The sequence below is a fragment of the Phyllobates terribilis genome, unplaced genomic scaffold (assembly GCF_046119375.1).
Source record: "Phyllobates terribilis strain yellow unplaced genomic scaffold, ASM4611937v1 Scaffold_1__5_contigs__length_1240528914, whole genome shotgun sequence".
Lineage (NCBI taxonomy): Eukaryota > Metazoa > Chordata > Amphibia > Anura > Dendrobatidae > Phyllobates > Phyllobates terribilis.
In genome coordinates, this window is record NW_027362761.1 from 951,322,758 (window position 1) to 951,335,220 (window position 12,463).

A 12,463-nucleotide genomic window follows, 5' to 3' on the forward strand; every position below is an offset into this window, starting at 1 on the left:
AGGTCAGTATAGATGGACTAATAGACCAAGTCCCACACACTGCTAGAAGCCCAAATATATTTTCAGAGCTAGATGCAGATAAATTTTTTATTGAATTTGCAACCTGATGGAGGTCAGTATAGATGGACTAATAGACCAAGTCCCACACACTGCTAGAAGCCCTAATATTTTTTCAGAGCTAGATGCAGATAAAAATTATTTTTAATTTGCAACCTGATGGAGGTCAGTATAGATGGACTAGTAGACCAAGTCCCACACACTGCTAGAAGCCCAAATATTTTTTCAGAGCTAGATGCAGAAAAAAATTATATTCAATTTGCAACCTGATGGAGGTCAGTATAGATGGACTAATAGAACAAGTCCAACACACTGTTAGAAGCCCAAATATTTTTTCAGAGCTAGATGCAGATAAAAAATATTTTTAATTTGCAACCTGATGGAGGTCAGTATAGATCGACTAATAGACCAAGTCCCACACACTGCTAGAAGCCCAAATATTTTTTCAGAGCTAGATGCAGAAAAAAATTATTTTTAATTTGCAACCTGATGGAGGTCAGTATAGATGGACTAATAGACCAAGTCCCACACACTGCTAGAAGCCCAAATATTTTTTCAGAGCTAGATGCAGAAAAAAATTATATTGAATTTGCAACCTGATGGAGGTCAGTATAGATGGACTAATAGAACAAGTCCCACACACTGTTAGAAGCCCAAATATTTTTTCAGAGCTAGATGCAGATAAAAAATATTTTTAATTTGCAACCTGATGGAGGTCAGTATAGATGGACTAACAGAGAAAGTCCCACACACTGCTAGAAGCCCAAATATTTTTTCAGAGCTAGATGCAGACAAAAAATTATTTTGAATTTGCAACCTGATGAAGGTCAGTATAGATGGACTAATAGAGAAAGTCCCACACACTGCTAGAAGGCCAAATATTTTTTCAGAGCTAGATGCAGACAAAAAATTATTTTTAATTTGCAACTTGATGGAGGTCAGTATAGATGGACTAATAGACCAAGTCCCACACACTGCTAGAAGCCCAAATATTTTTTCAGAGCTAGATGCAGAAAAAAATTATATTGAATTTGCAACCTGATGGAGGTCAGTATAGATGGACTAATAGACCAAGTCCCACACACTGCTAGAAGCCCAAATATTTTTTCAGAGCTAGATGCAGATAAAAATTATTTTTAATTTGCAACCTGATGGAGGTCAGTATAGATGGACTAATAGACCAAGTCCCACACACTGCTAGAAGCCCAAATATTTTTTCAGAGCTAGATGCAGAAAAAAATTATATTCAATTAGCAACCTGATGGAGGTCAGTATAGATGGACTAATAGAACAAGACCCACACACTGCTAGAAGCCCAAATATTTTTTCAGAGCTAGATGCAGATAAAAATTATTTTTAATTTGCAACCTGATGGAGTTCAGTATAGATGGACTAATAGACCAAGTCCCACACACTGCTAGAAGCCCAAATATTTTTTCAGAGCTAGATGCAGAAAAAAATTATATTCAATTTGCAACCTGATGGAGGTCAGTATAGATGGACTAATAGACCAAGTCCCACACACTGCTAGAAGCCCAAATATTTTTTCAGACCTAGATGCAAATAAAAAATCGTTTTAATTTGCAACCTAATGGAGGTCAGTATAGATGGACTAATAGACCAAGTCCCACACACTGCTAGAAGCCCAAATATTTTTTCAGAGCTAGATGCAGATAAAAATTATTTTTAATTTGCAACCTGATGGAGGTCAGCATAGATGGACTAATAGACCAAGTCCCACATACTGCTAGAAGCACAAATATTTTTTCAGAGCTAGATGCAGATAAAAATTATTTTTAATTTGAAACCTGATGGAGGTCAGTATAGATGGACTAATAGACCAAGTCCCACACACCGCTAGAAGCCCAAATATTTTTTCAGAGCTACATGCTGATAAAAATTATTTTTAATTTGCAACCTGATGGAGGTCAGTATAGTTGGACTAATAGACCAAGTCCCACACACTGCTAGAAGCCCAAATATTTTTTCAGAGCTACATGCTGATAAAAATTATTTTTAATTTGCAACCTGATGGAGGTCAGTATAGATGGACTAATAAACCAAGTCCCACACACTGCTAGAAGCCCAAATATTTTTTCAGAGCTAGATGCAGAAAAAAATTATATTCAATTTGCAACCTGGTGGAGGTCAGTAAAGATGGACTAATAGACCAAGTCCCACAAACTGCTAGAAGCCCAAATATTATTTCAGAGCTAGATGCAGAAAAAAATTATATTCAATTTTCAACCTGATGGAGGTCAGTATAGATGGACTAATAGACCAAGTCCCACACACTGCTAGAAGCCCAAATATTTTTTCAGAGCTAGATGCAGATAAAAAATATTTTTCATTTGCAACCTGATGGAGGTCAGTATAGATGGACTAAGAGACCAAGTCCCACACACTGCTAGAAGCCCAAATATTTTTTCAGAGATAGATGCAGATAAAAAATATTTTTAATTTGCAACCTGATGGAGGTCAGTATATATGGACTAATAGACCAAGTCCCACACACTGCTAGAAGCCCAAATATTTTTTCAGAGCTAGATGCAGATAAAAATTATTTTTAATTTGCAACCTGATGGAGGTCAGTATATATGGACTAGTAGACCAAGTCCCACACACTGCTAGAAGCCCAAATATTTTTTCAGAGCTAGATGCAGAAAAAAATTATATTCAATTTGCAACCTGATGGAGGTCAGTATAGATGGACCAATAGAAAAAGTCCCACACACTGTTAGAAGCCCAAATATTTTTTCAGAGCTAGATGCAGATAAAAATATTTTTAATTTGCAACCTGATGGAGGTCAGTATAGATGGACTAATAGACCAAGTCCCACACACTGCTAGAAGCCCAAATATTTTTTCAGAGCTAGATGCAGAAAAAAAATTATTTTTAATTTGCAACCTGATGGAGGTCAGTATAGATGGACTAATAGACCAAGTCCCACACACTGCTAGAAGCCCAAATATTTTTTCAGAGCTAGATGCAGAAAAAAATTATATTGAATTTGCAACCTGATGGAGGTCAGTATAGATGGACTAATAGAACAAGTCCCACACACTGTTAGAAGCCCAAATATATTTTCAGAGCTAGATGCAGATAAAAAATATTTTTAATTTGCAACCTGATGGAGGTCAGTATAGATGGACTAACAGAGAAAGTACCACACACTGCTAGAAGCCCAAATATTTTTTCAGAGCTAGATGCAGACAAAAAATTATTTTGAATTTGCAACCTGATGGAGGTCAGTATAGATGGACTAATAGAGAAAGTCCCACACACTGCTAGAAGGCCAAATATTTTTTCAGAGCTAGATGCAGACAAAAAATTATTTTAATTTGCAACTTGATGGAGGTCAGTATAGATGGACTAATAGACCAAGTCCCACACACTGCTAGAAGCCCAAATATTTTTTCAGAGCTAGATGCAGAAAAAATTATATTGAATTTGCAACCTGATGGAGGTCAGTATAGATGGACTAATAGACCAAGTCCCACACACTGCTAGAAGCCCAAATATTTTTTCAGAGCTAGATGCAGATAAAAATTATTTTTAATTTGCAACCTGATGGAGGTCAGTATAGATGGACTAATAGACCAAGTCCCACACACTGCTAGAAGCCCAAATATTTTTTCAGAGCTAGATGCAGAAAAAAATTATATTCAATTAGCAACCTGATGGAGGTCAGTATAGATGGACTAATAGAACAAGTCCCACACACTGCTAGAAGCCCAAATATTTTTTCAGAGCTAGATGCAGATAAAAAATATTTTTAATTTGCAACCTGATGGAGTTCAGTATAGATGGACTAATAGACCAAGTCCCACACACTGCTAGAAGCCCAAATATTTTTTCAGAGCTAGATGCAGAAAAAAATTATATTCAATTTGCAACCTGATGGAGGTCAGTATAGATGGACTAATAGACCAAGTCCCACACACTGCTAGAAGCCCAAATATTTTTTCAGACCTAGATGCAGATAAATAATCTTTTTAATTTGCAACCTGATGGAGGTCAGTATAGATGGACTAATAGACCAAGTCCCACACACTGCTAGTAGCCCAAATATTTTTTCAGAGCTAGATGCAGATAAAAATTATTTTTAATTTGCAACCTGATGGAGGTCAGCATAGATGGACTAATAGACCAAGTCCCACATACTGCTAGAAGCCCAAATATTTTTTCAGAGCTAGATGCAGATAAAAATTATTTTTAATTTGAAACCTGATGGAGGTCAGTATAGATGGACTAATAGACCAAGTCCCACACACTGCTAGAAGCCCAAATATTTTTTCAGAGCTACATGCTGATAAAAATTATTTTTAATTTGGAACCTGATGGAGGTCAGTATAGATGGACTAATAGACCAAGTCCCACACACTGCTAGAAGCCCAAATATTTTTTCAGAGCTAGATGCAGAAAAAAATGATATTGAATTTGCAACCTGATGGAGGTCAGTATAGATGGACTAATAGACCAAGTCCCACACACTGCTAGAAGCCCAAATATTTTATCAGAGCTAGATGCAGAAAAAAATTATATTGAATTTGCAACCTGATGGAGGTCAGTATAGATGGACTAATAGACCAAGTCCCACACACTGCTAGAAGCCCAAATATTTTTTCAGAGCTAGATGCAGAAAAAAATTATATTCAAATTGCAACCTGGTGGAGGTCAGTATAGATGGACTAATAGAACAAGTCCCACACACTGCTAGAAGCCCAAATATTTTTTCAGAGCTAGATGCAGAAAAAATTATATTCAGTTTGCAACCTGATGGAGGTCCGTATACATGAACTAATAGAATGATGCTATGCCCAAAAGGTTTTACTTCACTAGGTGCAGTAAAAAAATTGGTATTCTGTACACAGGTGGTGTAGCTTGAAACACAGATAGGCTACTCCACTGACTAACACACTCTGCAAGAGGCCAAAAAGGATTAGCTTTGCTAGATTTAGCCAAATCCTGTGAAAAAAACTTGCACAGCACTGGCACAGACCTGCCTGGAAAAACTGATTGGAACTGATGTAACTTAGTCCTGAAAAGGACTGCAATTACAATTAGTCTTTACTCCCAACCTATCTATTTAAGAGCACAGACCTGCCTGATAAAAGTCGTAGGAAATGCTGTAACCTAGTCCTTAAAAGGACTGCAATCACAACTATTCCCTACTCCCAAGCTATCTGTAGATTTGTGCGAAAATTGGCTTGAAATTAACAAGGTATAGTGCACACAGCAACAGCGGTGCTGTCTAATACGCAGCTGCAGCAGTGAGAAAATGGTGGCGATGGGGAAAATGGCTGGGTCTTATACGGCAAGGACATGTGACATACACTGCCAATGACACATGCCCTTGCTTGTGTGAAAAAAAGCACTTCGCTCCGTGTGTGCGCTGCTGATAGGCTGACAGATTGCACCTCCCCACTGTAAATGCGGGAAAGAGAAAAAAAAATGGAGATCTTCATTATTCCTGCAGAGATCCATCCCCTGCCCCTCCCCCCGCCCTGCTGTACACTCAAACTGTGTATTAACATAAATTTTTATCATTACTGAGAAAAAATCCAGTTATGATTTTGGTGCACGAACAGTTATCGAACATAACCTCGAACAGCCAAATTTTTTTCAAATCGTTCGTGTTCGCCGAGCGGCTCGAGCACTGCCCAAAACAGCTTGAATTTGAGATTGGCGAACAGTTCGAGTCGAACAACGCTCAACTCTAGTAAGAAGTGGGGTCTTCCTGGGTATCCTACTATACAGTCCCTTTGAATTCAGATGCCGACGGATAGTACGGGTTGACACTGTTGTACCCTCGGACTGCAGGGCAGCTTGAACTTGTTTGGATGTTAGTCGAGGTTCTTTATCCACCATCCGCACAATCTTGCGTTGAAATCTCTCGTCAATTTTTCTTTTCCGTCCACATCTACGGAGGTTAGCCACAGTGCCATGGGCTTTAAACTTCTTGATGACACAGCGCACGGAAGACACAGGAACATTCAGGTGTTTGGAGATGGACTTGTAGCCTTGAGATTGCTCATGCTTCCTCACAATTTGGTTTCTCAAGTCCTCAGACAGTTCTTTGGTCTTCTTTCTTTTCTCCATGCTCAATGTGGTACACACAAGGACACAGGACAGAGGTTGAGTCAACTTTAATCCATGTTAACTGGCTGCAAGTGTTATTTAGTTATTGCCAACACCTGTTAGGTGTAGAGATGAGCGGTGTTCGACTAGAACTGTTCGCCAATCTCAAATTCGAGCTGTTTTGGGCGGTGTTCGAGTTGTTCGACAAACCCGAACGATTTGCAAAAAATTCGGCTGTTCGAGGTTATGTTCGATAACTGTTCGTGCACCAAAAGCGTGTCCTGCATGTCTGGTGCTATTTAGAGCACCAATCATGCAGGGATTGTCTGCCACTCACTGTAATGCCACAGCCATGGTGGTTGTGGCATTACAGTGATTGCCCAAATCGATGGGAACAGTGCCAACAGTGAAACATGAAAAGCCGGCAATTCAGCAGCGGCATACACCGGTACCCGACAATTTAGAACCGAAAGAATAGAGCTTCACACATAGATTAGATAGATATAAACATGTCAGCCACATATATACGAAGTACAGTGAAAGTGCTGCTTACTGTACTTGTCATTTAGCGTAAAGGATTTATCAAAAAAAATAATAGTGTTTTCTTGCACCGTCTCTTTAAAAAAGCCGGCCGGCAATTCAGCAGCGGTACCCGACAATTTAGAATAGAAGGAATAGAGAATCACACATAGATTAGATAGATAGAAACATGTCAGTCACATATATATGAAGTACAGTGACAGTGTTGATTACTGTACTTGTCATTTAGTGTAAAGGATTTATCAAAAAAAATAATAGTGTTTTCATGCACCGTCTCTTTAAAAAAGCCGGCCGGCAATTCAGCATCTGTACCCAACAATTTAGAATAGAAGGAATAGAGAATCACACATAGATTAGATAGATAGAAACATGTCAGTCACATATATATGAAGTACAGTGACAGTGTTGCTTACTGTACTTGTCATTTAGTGTAAAGGATTTATTAAAAAAAATAATAGTGTTTTCATGCACCGTCTCTTTAAGAAAGCCGGCCGGCAATTCAGCATCTGTACCCGACAATTTATAACAGACAGAATAGAGCTTTACACATAGATTAGATAGATAGAAACATGTCAGTCACATATATATGAAGTACAGTGATAGTGTTGGTTACTGTACTTGTCATTTAGTATTAAAATAAAGGATTTATTATTAAAAAAATTGGCGTGGGGTTCCCCTTAATTTTAGGCTCTAGCGGAGGTTAAGCAGACAGCTGGGGCAGATGTTTGAAGCCTGGGAAGGGGGTAATACCCACGGAGCTTCCCAGGCTACTAATATCAGCCCCCAGCTGAATACATAGCCTTTACTAGCTATTAAAATGGGGGACCCCCCAAAAAAAATGACGTGGGGTCCCCCGTAATTTAATAGCTAGCAAAGGCTAGGCAGACAGCTGGGGGCTGATATTAATAGCCCAGGAAGGGAGCCATGAATATTGGCCCCCTCCCAGGCTAGAAACACCAGCCGTCAGCCGCCCCAGAAATGGCGCATTCATAGGATGCGCCAATTCTGGCACTTAGCCTCGCTCTTCCACGCTGCCCTGGTGCGGTGGCAGGGGGTAATAGGGCTGGGTTGATGTCAGCTTATAATGCCAGCTGACATCAAGCCCAGGTTAGTAATGGAGAGGCGTCTATAAGACACCCCCATTACTAACCCCATAGTCAAAGTTAAAAAAAACACAAACACCCAGAATAAAGTCCTTTAATTGAAATAAAGACACAATTCTTTATTGTTCTAAATTAAACCATACTTATCATCACGCCCATTCCAGCTGAAGCCAACTATCTCCTGTAATAAAAATAAAATAATAAAGCAACCTCATCCTTACCTTTCCATGGTTCCCACGACAGCTTCAGCTCTGCTACATCGAGATGACAGGCTGGACCGCAGCAGAACGCTGCCATCCAGCCTGTCATCCCGCAGACACTGAGAAGAGCAGGCTTGCTTGCGCTCCACATTGTCTCTCTGTGACGGCATAAAGATGAGCCGAGGTCATGTCCAATGAACTTGGCTCACCTCATGCACGTCACTTACAGCGTGGGAGAATTCTCACGCTGAAGCGCTGAGTGCAGGAGAATTTTCCCACGCTGTCAGTGAGGTGCATGAGGTGAGCTGAGTTCATTGGACATGAGCTCACCTCATGCACGTCACTGACAGCGTGGGACAATTCTCCTGCACTCAGCACTTCAGCGTGAGAATTTTCCCACGCTGTCAGTGACGTGCATGAGGTGAGCTGAGTTCATTGGACATGAACTCGGCTCATCTGGATGCCGTCACAGCGAGACACTGAGGAGCGCAAGCATGCCTGCTCTTCTCAGTGTCTGCGGCATGACAGGCTGGATGGCAGCGTTCTGCTGCGGTCCAGCCTGTCATCTCGATGTAGCAGAGCTGAAGCTGTCGTGGGAACCATGGAAAGGTAAGGATGAGGTTGGTTTATTATTTTTCTTTTATTGCAGGAGATCGTTGGCTTCAGCTGGAATGGGCGTGATGGTAAGTATAGTTTAATTTAGAACAATAAAGAATTGTGTGTTTATTTCAATTAAAGGACTTTATTCTGGGTGTTGTGTTTTTTTTAAATACTTTACTAGAAATTCATGGCGGTCATGTCTAATACTGGCGTGACCCCATGAATTTTGGGCTTGGGGCCAGCTGATAATACCAAGCTGGCCCTAACCCCTTTATTACCCAGTGAGCCACCGCACCAGGGCCCTGGATGAGTTGGGTACAGCGCCAGAAGATGGCGCTTCTATGAACGCGCCATTTTCCGGGGTGGCTGCGGACTGCAATTTGCAGCGGGGGGGGCCCAGAAAGCTTGGGCCTCCCTGCGCTGCAGATTCCAGCCCCCAGCTGCCTAGTTGTACCTGGCTGGACACAAAAATAGGGCGAAGCCCCACGTATTTTTTTTTTAATTATTTCATGAAATTCATGAAATAATTAAGAAAAAAAGGCCTTCCCTATATTGTTGTGTCCGGCCAGGTACAAATAGTCAGCTGGTGGTTGGGGGCAGCCCGTTCCTGCCTGCTGTACCTGGCTGGACACAAATATAGTGCGAAGCCCCACTTCAATTTTTTTTAATTATTTCATGAAATTCATGAAATAATTAAGAAAAAAAGGCCTTCCCTATATTGTTGTGTCCGGCCAGGTACAAATAGGCAGCTGGTGGTTGGGGGCAGCCCATTCCTGCCTGCTGTACCTGGCTGGACACAAATATAGTGCGAAGCCCCACTTCAATTTTTTTAAATTATTTCAGGAAATTCATGAAATAATTAAAAAAAAATTGACGTGGGGCTTCGCACTATATTTGTGTCCAGTCAGGTGCAGCAGGCAGGAACGGGCTGCCCCCAACCACCAGCTGCCTATTTGTACCTGGCCGGACACAACAATATAGGGAAGCCCTTTTTTTCTTAATTATTTCATGAAATAATTTAAAGAAAATTGACGTGGGCTTCGCCCTGTTTTTGTGTCCAGCCAGGTACAACTATGCAGCTGGGGGCTGGAATCCGCAGCGCAGGGAGGCCCAAGCTTTCTGGGCCACCCCCGCTGCAAATTGCAGTCCGCAGCCACCCCGGAAAATGGCGCGTTCATAGAAGCGCCATCTTCTGGCGCTGTACCCAACTCATCCAGGGCCCTGATGCGGTGGCTCACTGGGTAATAAAGGGGTTAGGGCCAGCTTGGCATTATCAGCTGGCCCTAAGCCCAAAATTCATGGGGTCACGCCAATATTAGACATGACCACCATGAATTTCTAGTAAAGAATTTAAAAAAAACACAACACCCAGAAAAAAGTCCTTTAATTGAAATAAACACACAATTCTTTATTGTTCTAAATTAAACCATACTTACCATCACACCCATTCCAGCTGAAGCCAACGATCTCCTGAAATAAAAGAAAAATAATAAAGCAACATCATCCTTACCTTTCCGTGGTTCCCATGACAGCTTCAGCTCTGCTACATCGAGATGACAGGCTGCACCGCAGCAGAACGCTACCATCCAGCCTGTCATCCCGCAGACACTGAGAAGCGCAGGCTTGCTTGCGCTCCACAGTGTCTCTCTGTGAGGGCATCCAGATGAGCCGAGTTAATGTCCAATGAACTCGGCTCACCTCATGCACGTCACTGACAGCGTGGGAAAATTCTCCTGCACTCAGCGCTTCAGCGTAGGAGAATTCTCACACTGAAGCGCTGAGTGCAGGAGAATTCTCCCACGCTGTCTGTGACGTGCAGGAGGTGAGCTGAGTTCATTGGACATGAGCTCACCTTATGCACGTCACTGACAGCGTGGGAAAATTCTCCTGCACTCAGCGCTTCAGCGTGGGAGAATTCTCACGCTGAAGCGCTGAGTGCAGGAGAATTCTCCCACGCTGTCAGTGACGTGCAGGAGGTGAGCTGAGTTCATTGGACATGAGCTCACCTTATGCACGTCACTGACAGCGTGGGAGAATTCTCCTGCACTCAGCGCTTCAGCGTGAGAATTTTCCCACGCTGTCAGTGACGTGCATGAGGTGCGCCGAGTTCATTGGACATGAACTCGTCTCATCTTTATGCCGTCACAGCCAGACACTGCAGAGCGCAAGCAAGCCTGCACTTCTCAGTGTCTGCGGGATGACAGGCCGGATGGCGGCGTTCTGCTGCGGTCCAGCCTGTCATCTCGATGTAGCAGAGCTGAAGCTGTCGTGGGAACCATGGAAAGGTAAGGATGATGTTGCTTTATTATTTTTCTTTTATTGCAGGAGATCGTTGGCTTCAGCTGGAATGGGCGTGATGGTAAGTATGGTTTAATTTAGAACAATAAAGGATTGTGTCTTTATTTCAATTAAAGGACTTTATTCTGGGTGTTTGTGTTTTCTTTTAACTTTGACTATGGGGTTAGTAATGGGGGTGTCTTATAGACGCCTCTCCATTACTAACCTGGGCTTGATGTCAGCTGGCATTATAAGCTGACATCAACCCCAGCCCTATTACCCCCTGCCACCGCTACAGGACAGCGTGGAAGAGCGAGGCTAAGTGCCAGAATTGGCGCATCCTATGAATGCGCCATTTCTGGGGCGGCTGACGGCTGGTGTTTCTAGCCTGGGAGGGGGCCAATATTCATGGCACCCTTCCTGGGCTATTAATATCAGCCCCCAGCTGTCTGCCTAGCCTTTGCTAGCTATTAAATTAGGGGGGTCCCCACGTCATTTTTTTGGGGGGGGTCCCCCATTTTAATAGCTAGTAAAGGCTATGTATTCAGCTGGGGGCTCATATTAGTAGCCTGGGAAGCTCCGTGGGTATTACCCCCTTCCCAGGCTTCAAACATCTGCCTCAGCTGTCTGCTTAACCTCCGCTAGAGACTAAAATTAAGGGGAACCCCACGCCAATTTTTTTTAATAATAAATCCTTTATTTTAATACTAAATGACAAGTACAGTAACCAACACTATCACTGTACTTCATATATATGTGACTGACATGTTTCTATCTATCTAATCTATGTGTGAAGCTCTATTCTGTCTGTTATAAATTGTCGGGTACAGATGCTGAATTGCCGGCCGGCTTTTTTAAAGAGACGGTGCATGAAAACACTATTATTTTTTTTAATAAATCCTTTACACTAAATGACAAGTACAGTAAGCAACATTGTCACTGTACTTCATATATATGTGACTGACATGTTTCTATCTATCTAATCTATGTGTGAAGCTCTATTCTGTCTGTTATAAATTGTCGGATACCGCTGCTGAATTGCCGGCCGGCTTTTTTAAAGAGACAGTGCATGAAAACACTATTATATTTTTTAATAAATCCTTTACACTAAATGACATGTACAGTAAGCAACACTGTCACTGTACTTCATATATATGTGACTGACATGTTTCTATCTATCTAATCTATGTGTGATGCTCTATTCCTTTTTGTCTAAATTGTCGGGTACCGGTGTATGCCGCTGCTGAATTGCCGGCCGGCTTTTTTAAAGAAAGCGTCTTCTGAGCAGTTTGTCAGCTTTTGGACACCTTTGAAGGTGTTTTCTATGTGTTTCTATGTGTTTTTGTTTGCCTGCCATTGGTTTTAACGGTGTTCGACGGTGTTCTAAGGTGTTCGACGAACAGTTCGACGAACAGTTCCTCGAACATCCCGGTGTTCGACGAACCGAACCGAACCCGAACACTACGGGGGTGGCTCAACACTAGTTAGGTGCCACAGGTAAGTTACAGGTGATGTTAATTACACGAATTAGAGAAGCATCACATGATTTTTCAAACAGTGCCAATACTTTTGTCCAACCCCTTTTATAGGTTTGGTGTGGAATT